The sequence below is a fragment of the Heptranchias perlo genome, chromosome 3 (genome assembly GCF_035084215.1).
Source record: "Heptranchias perlo isolate sHepPer1 chromosome 3, sHepPer1.hap1, whole genome shotgun sequence".
In the NCBI taxonomy this organism is placed as follows: Eukaryota; Metazoa; Chordata; class Chondrichthyes; order Hexanchiformes; family Hexanchidae; genus Heptranchias; species Heptranchias perlo.
The window spans coordinates 89,296,265-89,308,824 of record NC_090327.1 but is presented as its reverse complement, the minus strand read 5'-3'; the positions used below and the strand labels follow the sequence as shown (position 1 = coordinate 89,308,824).

At 44.2% G+C, this 12,560-nt stretch overlaps 1 long non-coding RNA gene across 2 annotated transcripts in view; it reads right to left on the bottom strand.

Moving 5' to 3' along the window:
* LOC137306845 (uncharacterized) overlaps positions 1–12,257 on the bottom strand; it is a 39,310-nt gene extending 27,053 nt beyond the window's left edge. The window contains exons 1-2 of one of the 2 annotated variants that reach the window (XR_010958941.1): positions 12,090–12,257; positions 11,685–11,737 (exon numbers count right to left, since the gene is read on the bottom strand). This is a non-coding gene — a long non-coding RNA (uncharacterized lncRNA). The remainder of the gene's footprint in view (positions 1–11,684; positions 11,738–12,089) is intronic. The other variant, XR_010958942.1, reaches the window with a different exon arrangement.
* Positions 12,258–12,560: the final 303 nt, after the last annotated feature.

Below are 12,560 nucleotides of genomic sequence, written 5' to 3'. Positions count from 1 at the left end.
GTTGTCTGTGTGTAGAGGATTGTTGAGCTGGATGTGGGTCATGAACAGCAGCCAACAACTGATGGTCTAATCACCATCCCTTGTTCAGCCAAGCATCCCAGCTCAGGGCATCCATCATGGCATAAAATGAAGTGCATGGTCAAGCATAAAACACCACAAGATGGCCACTATGAGGGACTGCATTGCTGGTATCTATAGATCATGGGCCAACTAATCTCCTGGAAGTCGTCCTGGGGACATTGCGAATGGTGTATTGAATATTTCCCATTCCTTGTAAGGAAAACTGAAACAGGGTGCCTGGGTAGAGTTCTGAGAAGCCAGGAAGCTCTTTCAAAGGCCCCAAATAGAATAAACTGGCAGGTCAAGGCAAGGTCACCAAAGACTGAAAATTACCTTACAGTGGTCAGAAGGATGCATGCATGATTTTCTGGCCTGATTGAAGTACACCTACTAACAAATTCCTCTCTTGCTGGACAGCAGGCTATCTGGACTTTGGAGTACAGTCTCCAGCAAGGAAGCAACCACAGGAAATTAAGGATCAGCTATTATTTTATTCTGCAAGATGAAACAGCAACAGAGCCGGGGAGGCTGCAGAGCATAACAGAACATCTGGAACAAGTGACCTTGTCAATCAAAGCTAAGAAAGGACTATTCTTTTTGATGCTGTATCTGGCAAACTACCCAAATGAGTGACTCGAAGCAAGTGAGAACAGATGGTCATGTATTGGGATGGTTACATGGTTTTGTCTACAGTGTTGTGTGGTAAAGCAAAGTGAATGTTTATGGATGCCTCTATATATGCTGATTGTGATATGAAATTCAAATAAAGATACTAGATGTTGCTGTTATTTTTATCTCCACCTATCATAGTTTAGCCCAACAGGTTCTTTTCACCCTTTCAGAGGGCAATCACCAGAAGGTGGATGCAATAGACAGTGCTGAATAATGCAAACTATAATGTTATATTGATTAAGGAGTCCAGAGGAGGACTATAAGGCTGAAATCTGCGTTTAGACAGCTCAATTGTGAGGAAAAATTAATGGGACTTTAATCTCTGGGGAAAAGGTGGATGAGGGGAACTTGATAGAGGTCTTTAAAATTTTCACGGATTTAAATCCAGAAAAGTTCTTCTGCCAGGCACAGGATTTGAGAAAAGGGAACACGGTTTTAAGTTGTTGAAAGAAAATAGGAAATTTAGACAATTTCTCTTCATAAGAGGGTGATGGAATTGTGGAACAGGTTACCAGTGGGGGTGATGGAATAGAAAACTATGGCAAGTTTCGCAAAGGATAGGATGAATTCCTATTAGGAAAGTGAATACATGGCTATTAGTTCCAAAATCATATTTAGGAACTGATGAATGGTTTGGAAGTGAAGGCTAGACAAGATCAATGATCTTCTCCTGCCCAAAACATTATCGTATTTCAATCTTTTTACTTCAAGTTTGACCATGTTCCCTTGGCCAGTTTTTTAAACCCCTATACTCCTCTCTACTGAAGTCATTGCTCCCTTGGCCAGGATACAGTTCCACAGGCACCTGCCATCCTCTGAAAACTTGTCCAAATGACCACTGTTCATCTTTAAATCTGATCAGTAAGTGTTAGGCTAGTCAATGTGCTAAACAGGATCCTGCTCATCAAACATGCACATTAATCCAATTTCAACAGGGGTTGTTGGGAAGGAATTAGGAACAGGACTCAGGCTAATTTCCACTTCCCATTCCAGAAGTGTCGAGGCCAATTGTAATGTGCCTATTATCAGCCTGGCTGATGTGAGATAAATTAGCACAGAAATGGGATTAAGTCCTGGTGTATATAGCTCAGCTACTCTGTCGATAAGTTTCCTGAACCATCAGTGAAGCCCCCTTTTCTTGGATAATTAACAGGTCACTTCTTAAGATATGAAATAAATTGCACAGAGTCCATGAAAGGGTGCATTATGTATAGTCAGTGTTTCAAGTATCCATGCCTCTTGCTTTCCCAATAATTTTGATTATCTTTATGCAAGTTGTTTCTTCCCCTATGAACTTGAGCTCTGAAACAATTTCTCATTTGCTCGATTTTTCATTTAAGTAAAAAAAGTAATCAATATTATTTAACATTTTTCTTTACAACAATGAATGTTGCAATGCTCTGTCATCTGTTTTTGTCACAACGAAGAACATGTATTGAAAAGGCGCTGACTGTCACTTTATAGAACTCCAGGTTGTGAGATATTAAAGGACAGGCCCATGAAGCTAAAGGGCATTGCCAACGTAGATTATAAATTTAATATCTGACTGAAAACAAGCAGAAATCTTGGGTACAACAAAGCAGGAGCTACTAAAAGACAACCAGAAAAAAGATATTTAGGAACATTCGTAGACGGAGCGGATTGGAGCATCGACATCGCGGACATGTTCGGGATCTCAAAGAGCAAGAGGAGCACCAAGGCGATGCTGAGGGTGGATGACGAGAGAAACATCGTTCACCTCCCATCAAGTTTCACGATTGGGTTGAGTCATGGGTACGTGGTGTAACAGGGGCAGCCCAGAGTCTGTCGATCCTGCGGCAAATCCGGGCACGAGGCGGCCTCCTGCAAGGCGGTGATCTACAGGAACTGCAGGAAGAAGGGCCACCAGACATTGGACTGTCAGGAGGTCAAGTGCCGCAACCTGTGTGGAAAGGCTGGTCACCTGTACAAGACCTGCCCAAACCACAGACACAGCTACAAACAGGCAGCGAGAGGCGAGGCAAAGCGGGAGAATAGAGCAGCAGTCTTGGCTGTCCCAAAGAAGGCCTGACCCCCACCCCCACCCCCCGTCTTGGACCCCCGTGAAAGAGCCAATGACCAGGAGGAGGACAAAGAGCAGGAAGCAAGCGTCGAGGAAACCAACCAAACCCCGAACTCAGCCCCAAGACTCTCCCTGAGCACCAAAGCCGATGGAAAGTGACCCGGGGCGGAAAAAGGGTGGACGACACAGGAAGAGAAATGGAGGAAGTCCCGTAAGACCAGAGGAACTGATGACAAAGGTGGGACCAGCAGCAAGAGGAGCTTAGAGTCCCAAACGGACAACAGTGGCTACTCCTCGACTAATGAACAGGGAAAAGGCGGAGAACCTCATCTTCTTCAAAGGAAGCGGCAAAACGCAACAGTAACAAGTGAGACAGACAGCACGCTCCAGCTCCACGAACTCGGGAGCAGTAACACCCAGCTCCGAGGCACCGGGAGCAGCGACGCGCACACGTACCCCAACTCCGGGACGCCGGAAGTAGCGACGTGGAGAGCTAGATCCCCCAACTCTGGGCAACCGGGAGAAGTAATGTGGAGAGCTAGATCCCCCAACTCCAAGCAACCGAGAGCAGCATAACAGTCACAGAGAGCGAACCACCAGCGAAGGCTGAGGAACTGGACCTGGTCGTGGATCTCACCTTCACACCACCCCACGAGACCTCGCTGACAACCCCCAACCGTGGGCATTCCCCCAAAGGAGGAAAGACCTCGTTCCTCAGCCCAAAGACCGTCCAGCAGTTCCTCCACACCACACAAATGCAGAATCCGGACCAAGGGATAGAAATGGAGGGTAATGTAGAACCCAGGCTGATACCATTGTAGGACCTTAATGTTTGTCTTTTTTAGCTTTTAAAATGGCTGTAAAAATTGCATCAATAAACGTGCTGAGTGTTAAATCGACTACTCGATGTGCTGCGATCCTAAAATACCTGTCAAGGGTCAAGGGGAATCTGCTATTCTTGCAGGAGTGTGGGATCCTGCAACTACCAGCAGTGGTCACACATGTGGATCCATGGGCAGTCGATCTGGTCAGGAGGCAATGATAGTCGTTCCTCGCGCCTGGGGATTCTGCTGCTAGGAGGCCAATTCACCATCAAAGAGGTGGTGGGGGCCCACCTGCTTGGGAATGCCCCACTCCAACTGATCAATGTAAACGTCCCGACCTTCAAGAGCGAGAGGATGAAGGTCTTCCAGCATCTCCCGATGCTCCTGGCGACCTCCAGGCCAGTCGTTCAACTGCATCATTGATCCAGTAGGCCGATGGAATACTGGACACCATGTCCAAACTCCTGACGGAAGCGGTGAAAGACACAAAGCTTCGTGACGTCTTCAGCAACACTGCAGAGGGAGCACTGCGGAGATGAGCCTGGTCCAGGCCAGATAGATCCGTCCGTTCCAGGATAGACTTCCTATTTGTGTCCCCAATGCTCAAAGTCAGATCCACTGACGTCCAATCGGTGTTCTTCTATGACCACTGCATTCTACTGGCCGACTGTCAATCGCAGGGGGCACAAAAGGTGGGCAGGGGCATATGGAAGCTGAACATGAGACTGTTGACCCCGAAGATCATCGAGGAGCTAAGGAGGGATTACACAGGCTGTATGACACGTAGCCCACAGACAGCACGACCTTCCAGTTCTTCCTGTCCTCTATCACGGAAGTCTTAGAGGACAGCAAGCGGGAGAGCATGGATCGACCACTGACTTTGGTTGAACTGACAAAGGCCGTCCAGTCCTTCGAGAAGAGTAGAACTCCCGGAAGCGATGGCTTACCGGTTGAGTTGTACTCGGCTCTGTGGGACTGAATAGGCCCAGCCTGACTGGAAGTGTATGGGGGTATGCTTCTAGCAGGCAGCATGTCAGAGTCCATGAGGAAAGGCATCATCACCCTCATCTACAAGCGGAAAAGGGAGAGGGAAGAAATCAGAAATTGGCGACCCATTTCCTTGCTAAACGTCAACGACAAGATTCTGTCCAAGATCATCGCCAACAGGCTCAAGTCTGCTCTGGAGCAGGTGATCCACCGCGATCAGACCTGTAAGGCAGGAAGATCTCTGATAGCCTTGCACTGCTCAGGGATATGATCACCCACGTGCAGGACAGGGGGGTGAACACCTGTCTCATCAGCCTGGACCAGGAGAAGGCCTTTGACAGAATATCCCACACGTACATGATGGACTTGCTCTCCAAAATGGGATTTGGGGATGGAATCCGTGATTGGATCCAACTGCCCTATGCGATCATCCATAATGCAGTCCTAATCAATGGGATGGGAGTCAGAAAGCTTTCCGATCAGATCTGGAGTCAGTCAGGGCTGTCCTCTCTCCACTGTTTTGTTCGTGTGTTGTACTGAGCCATTTGTTACGTCCATCAGGAAGGACACAGGTATCAGGGGTTGACGATCCCAGGCAGCGGAGGCTCTCAGGTTAAGGCCTCCCTGTACATGGACGATGTCACCATCTTCTGCTCCGACCAGCAATCGGTCCACAGACTGATGGACATCTGCAACCAGTTCAAGCTGGCCTGGGGGGCCAGAGTGAACAGCCATAAGAGAGAGGCCATGTAATTTGGCAGGTGGGAGACCCGATCCTTGGCCCCCTCACTGTCAAGTCTAACTACCTGAAGATGCTGGGGATCTGGTTGGAGGGGACCACAGGCCTGCACCAAGAACTGGGAGGAGCAGGTCACCCAGGCCAAACAGAAGCTTGGATGTGGGTGGGGCGATCCCTCTCCATAACCGGCAGGAACCTGGAGATAAGGTGTGAGGTACTCACGGTGTTGCTCTACGTGGCCAGGGTCTGGCCCATTCCTCACAACTCCGCCGTCACAGTCACTCGAGCTATCTTCCACTTTGTCTGGAGGTTCAAGGTAGAATGTGTCCGCAGGGTCACCATGTACAAGCCCCCGGATAAACGGGGGAAGGGCATCCCCATTGCCGCCCTGATCCTGATGGCCATTTTTGTGCGTGGCTGCCTGAAGATGCATGCAGAGTCCCAGTATGCAAATATCAAGTGTCACTACGTGTTGGGTTTCTACCTGTTCACCACACTGAGAAGGTTGGGTCTGGCCACGCTGGCCGAGCAGACGCAGGACATCCCATCCAGCTGGACCGTACCCCACCACCTGTCCCAGGTAGAGAAGTTCCTGAGGAGGAACCCCTTCGACCACAAAACCATCAGACAGTGGTCAACATGGAACGTTCTGAGAGTCCTGCAGAGAAAGGAGAGGGTGGATCTGATTGGACAGTTCCCCGACCAGACAGTCTATGTCATTTGGCAGAATGTCTCATCGCCGGAACTGACCAGGATGTAGCTTGGATGGTGGTGAGAAAGGCCTTCCCAGTGCGGTCTTTTCTGCACGCACAGAATCTCAGTACTACTGCGAGCTGCCCTAGAGGCTGCAGCGGTGATGAGACCGCCATCCACCTCCTGATGGATTGTCCCTTCACGCAGAAGGTGTGGAGAGAATTGTGTTGGTATCTGTCCTGATTCATCCTCAACAGCTCGGTAACACAGGACGCTGTGCTCCACGGGCTGTTCCCCGGGACACACACTGAGATGGATATCAACTGCTGCTGGAAGACCATCCTGGTGAAGGAGGCCCTTTGGTCCACCCGAAACCTGCTGGTCTTCCAGATGAAGGAGATGTCCACAATCAAGTGTCGTGACAAGGTCCAGGAGTAGGTGATGCAGGACGCACTAAGGCAAGGTGCGGCCTACGCAAAGGTTCTATGGAGAAAGGCCGCCATGTAAGGCCACCCCAGCTTGTATTGTACAAAATGTATTAGAAGATATGTACTGTGTTGTATTGTAATAATGGGACTGCAGAGGGTATGATCTGTATTGTATTGTTTTGAATTGTAATTGTGATATTTACATTGAACTGTGTGTATCCTTAAATTTTATGAAATAAAGTATATTTTGAAATAAGAAAAAATAAAGAAACATTTGTTCATCATGACACTGCAAACTCTGTTTACTTTCACATGAGAAACAGCTTATAAAGTTGAGCAGGAATTAATGAAATTACAAACATACTGCGCAGGCTCAAACTAAGGTTTGATATTTACCCCAGTTTTAACTGAGCATGTGGATAAAGGTTGCAAGGTTGCATGGTTACATAAGAAAGGAAGTCCCAAGGATTTGTATACTGTCACATGATTGACTGGAAAGAAATGTGATTTTGATTGGGGCAATCAATTGATTGATGCAGTGTTGTTTGTAAAGTGTGAAGGATGGCTCAGAGGGATCTTTCCTGCCTGCATATGTTAGAGAAGATAATTGCATCGCTAAGCCAGGATGGTAAATAACAACAATTCTACTCAGGTTTCAAGAATAAATTTAATGTAATTTTATTCTTTCTTCAGTCAAAAATTACATCAGGTAACCTAGTTTATATGCAGAGTTTATTGCCTGTAGGTGCAGGAAATAGCCTGTAACTTGTAGTAAGGGTTACATTTTAATCTGTTGATATATGTTATGTTTACAGCAGTGGATTATGTTATGGTTTATGCCTCTGGTAAGTCACCCTGAAATTTCCTTCACACAGACCAAATGTAATAGTGCTGATATCATTCAGAATCATAGTGTAGACACAAGTACCTCAAAATGCTAATCCTTCCTAGTAACAAGACTTGAAACATTATCAGACAGGCACAGACTGAATCAGAAAGAAAAACACTATATCCATATGCTTAATTAAATGCCCTTTCTAAATGTAACAAACACAGTTCATTAGCAAAAGGAAAAGTTTAAAATTTGACCAACAAAATATATTCTATGCACACACGCTGACATCGAGACAGCAAAGAATACTGTGAATACTATGTTCCAGAATCACACCCATGACATTTAATTAACTCGAAGATTTATTACACAGCAACTTTCAACATGGATTACAACTATATCCACCAAAACAGTAGTCCCAGGTTGGTGTAGAAGGCTGAAAATCAGGACAAAAGTACCACTGAGGGAACAGAGCCTACACAGATGGAAAACAAAGTGGAACAACACTACAAAAGGAAAGAAAGGATTTCAGTAAGGGTGATCAGTGAGTGAAAACAGTATGGGTAGAACTAAGGAGCAGCCAAGAATGCAAGTCTCTGATAGGAGTTGTCAACAGACATCCTGACAATAGTGGATGTGTTGGGGTGGTTGTATAAATACGGAGATCAGGGAAGCATATAGCAGAAACAATGTGGGTATAATGGGAGATTTTAACTTTCACACAGACTGGGAGAAGCAGATCACCTTAAGTAGTAAAGGCAATGAATCTCTAGAATATATTCGGGACAGTTTTATGGAACATATGTTTTAGAACCGACATGGGAACAGGCCATAATAGATTTAGTGATGAGTAACAAACCAGAATTAATTAACAATCTAATGGTAAGGGAACATCTTGTGAATAGCGACCATAATATGATAGGATTTGATATTAGGGTTGAGAAGAGAGAGTCACAAACCAAGGTTTTAAATTTAAGTAAGGCAAATTTCGGAGGGATGTGAAATAAATTAACTATAGTAAACTGGGCTGAATTGTTACTTGATAAACCTGCAAACAAACAGTGGGAAGTATTCAAAGAAGCATTTGGTACAACACTAAACCAGTACAAACCCCTAAAAGTCAAAAGTTCCACTTGTGCAGTTAAGTAACTTTGGTCAACAAAACATGTAAGAGACAGTATCAAGCTAAAAGAAAAGGTTTACAAATGCAAGAAAAGGTGGAAATCCAGCACACTGGGAGAGTTATAAAAAGCAAAGAAAAGGATACAATGGAAGTATTAAGAGGTGCAAAAGGTGAGTATAAAAAAGGCATATCAAAGCTAACTGTAAAAGTTTTAATAAATATATTGTGAAAGAGAGTAGAAAGGGGGAATGTAGACCCATTGAAGACAGATGTAGGTGACACTATAATATACAATAAGGAAATGGCTGACTTGTTAAATGGATACATTTCTACCTGTTTTCACAGTACAGGAAGACGACAAAATATTAGCAATATAAGGAAACCTAAGAATAAGTCAAAGAGAGGAACTTATTGGGTTTAATATAAGTAAAAAAATGGTAATGGAGAAAATAATGGGACTAAAATAAACAAAACTCCAGGACTTGATGGTTTCCACAATAGGGTATTAAAAGAAATAGATGAGGAAATTGCAGATCGTTAGTCATAATTTTCCAAAGTTTTCTGGATTTGGGAATTGTGCTATAGGATTAGAAAATTGTAAATGTCAATCCATTATTTAAAGAGGGTGGGAAGGATAAACCAGGAAACTACAGACCTGTCAGTTTGACATCAGTTGTGGGGAGGTTATTGGAACCTATCACAGGGACAGATTGACTGAGCACTTGGACAAGTATGAGCTGGTGAAAGAGAGTCAGCATGAATTTGTGAGGGAAGGTCATGTCTGACTAATCTAGTTGAATTTTTTTTTGAGGGAGTCACTAGCATGGTGGATAGGGGCGTGTAATAAAAGTACATGGAATTGTAGGTAACCTTGTGGCATTTGGTGGTAAATGGTTTTGAGGCGGGGTAGAGAATAGGAATAAAGGGAATGTACTCTGATTGGTGTGATGTGACAAGTGGTGTTCCTCAGGGATCTGTACTAGGGCCGTTAGTTTTCACTACGTGTATATATATATATATATATATACACACACGTATATAGGTAACTCCTTATTCTCTTCTGATGCTGATGGATCCTTCTCTCCACATAATGAATACCATCATCAACAGAAGACAGAGGGTGGTTGTAGAGGGTTGTTTTTCAAACTGGAGGCCTGTGTCCAGCGGTGTGCCTCAGGGATCGGTGCTGGGTCCGCTGTTATTTGTTATTTATATTAATGATTTGGATGAGAATTTAGGAGGCATGGTTAGTAAGTTTGCAGATGACACCAAGATTGGTGGCATTGTGGACAGTGAAGAAGGTTATCTAGGATTGCAACGGGATCTTGATAAATTGGGCCAGTGGGCCGATGAATGGCAGATGGAGTTTAATTTAGATAAATGTGAGGTGATGCATTTTGGTAGATCAAATCGGGCCAGGACCTACTCCGTTAACGGTAGGGCGTTGGGGAGAGTTATAGAACAAAGAGATCTAGGAGTACAGGTTCATAGCTCCTTGAAAGTGGAGTCACAGGTGGATAGGGTGGTGAAGAAGGCATTCAGCATGCTTGGTTTCATTGGTCAGAACATTGAATACAGGAGTTGGGATGTCTTGTTGAAGTTGTACAAGACATTAGTAAGGCCACACTTGGAATACTGTGTACAGTTCTGGTCACCCTATTATAGAAAGGATATTATTAAACTAGAAAGAGTGCAGAAAAGATTTACTAGGATGCTACCGGGACTTGATGGTTTGACTTATAGGGAGAGGTTGGATAGACTGAGACTTTTTTCCCTGGAGAGTAGGAGGTTAAGGGGTGATCTTATAGAAGTCTATAAAATAATGAGGGGCATAGATAAGGTAGATAGTCAAAATCTTTTCCCAAAGGTAGGGGAGTCTATAACGAGGGGGCATAGATTTAAGGTGAGAGGGGAGAGATACAAAAGGGTCCAGAGGGGCAATTTTTTCACTCAAAGGGTGGTGAGTGTCTGGAACGAGCTGCCAGAGGCAGTAGTAGAGGCGGGTACAATTTTGTCTTTTAAAAAGCATTTGGACAGTTACATGGGTAAGATGGGTATAGAGGGATATGGGCCAAGTGCAGGCAATTGGGACTAGCTTAGTGGTATAAACTGGGCGACATGGACATGTTGGGCCGAAGGGCCTGTTTCCATGTTGTAAACTTCTATGATTCTAACAAGCCCAAGTGCAAAGTAATGTCCAGAAGTAAAGTCATCATCACTGGCACCCTCAGAGGATTTCCACTTTAAGAAATTATGAAGATCTCTTTAAACCCCTTCCACCCTGGATTCAGAGCTTCAGGCCTCAGTGCCCTTAAGCTGAAAACCTGAAAATCACAGCGACAAGGAATACTGCTCTAATATAAATACTCTCCTAACAAGAAATCAAAATCTCGCCTTGTTCAAAGTTTGGTGTTTTCCAACATTCTCTGCTGATATTTAAACCCTGTTAGCTGGGTCCACTTATTTTGTACCAGCAAGCTCTGCCAGCGACGTATGGAAGGACAGAACGATAGGAATTGGAGATTGCGTCACTTAATCACCCTGCCCTCATTTACTTCCTACCATTATGTTTGGGTGGGCCTCAAGATTCCATCCTATAATCGGGGTGAGAGGGGGAGGGGGTAAATCCGACAGAAAAAATATACTGGGCAGAGCTTGATCCTGAATCAGCTTCCATACATTTATGTGCTGGTTTTCGGGCTGGCAGGAGTCAAAATATCTGGGCCCTGATCGCAGCAGCAAGCCAAATTAATTTCACTGTAGGAGAGCTGGTTATACAAACATGTGAAATGTCTGGACAACAAATTCTTCCATTTCATAGCAAAAAGGTGTTGCCAACATTTTTCCTAAGACTGGCAGAGGAATTTCATCCTGTAAGAGTTTCGGTGGCGTAAAAACCAAGCACAATGATGGACAGTTGCAGAAAGTACAGATTACATAAATACTAAATGTGCTGCTGCTACAGATATTGACAATGATTTTGTTCAACACAACTGAATGCCCAATGACAGTTATTACTTTCAAAATCATCATGACACAGAAGATTGGTGTCTGCTATAACAAGTCTGATGTGAATCCCCATCTGGATTTAACCAAGGAAAAGCATCAGTGAAAGTATTAGTAGTCTGGAACACTGAACTAAACTGAAAATATAAAATAGTGGGGCAGAAATTGCTTGCAAAATAACAAAGAGCTCAACAGCGCTCACCGTTGTTATTGGTGAAATCAAGGAGCAAGTTCTGGTGTTCGCACATGCGCAGCGAAACGCGGAAATCGGGAACTTACCCCTATTTGTTCGCCAGCGATATGGCAGCTTCGAATTAAAGGTATATCGCACGCTGCAATCAGAGAAATCATTGAAAAAGTGCAAACTTGCTCATCTGCCCAGCTGGAAAGTAACTAATATCGCCACAAAACAGGTATGCTTAAAAATGCCAGGTCTAAACTAGGTTTTAACAGTGTGGTAAGTCTTAATGACTGCCAAAGAACTAAATATTAACCTTTAAAAACATGGAGTCTCATTACTCCTTACTTTAATAGTTTTTGGTGATTACACTTTTTAAAAATTATTTTTTTTTTAAAAATTCTTTTTACTTTTCCCTTCTGTCTCTTTTATTTAATTCAATTATTTCTTACCCTCTATCTTTTTCACTGTCTATAGCTGTTTTTATAATGATTTTAATGTTGTACCTTTTCCTTCCTGGTTTTAACGTTCGAAGCTTGCAGAGAGGATTACACAGCTGTCAAAAGTGCTGCGTTCTGATTGGTCGAGGGGAGAGCGTGCTCCTCTCGCTTCTCCCATGGGTCCTAGCTTCGCCTGAACTGACGCTGGGCTCTTCTCCGCTTCCTATTCAAGTAAGTGCCTGAAATAAAGACCGCAGTTAGTGGGTTAGTATAAATCTATGGAGCGGTGAGCAGTGTTGGTTCTCTGCTCCGAGCAATTTCTGCCCCAATGAGTTTTAGCCAGTTTTGATTTATGTACAAATATCAAACTGTAGTAAAATTAGAACATCAATTTGGGTTTGGATCCATCAGTTCCTTAAAAATATGAAGAGAAATATTGCATCAGAGGGAGAAACTGCCTTTCTGGACATGAATGATACCATTTTAACTATCTATCACAGTATGTATTCAAGCAGGTACAGAATGTCCCTTTACATA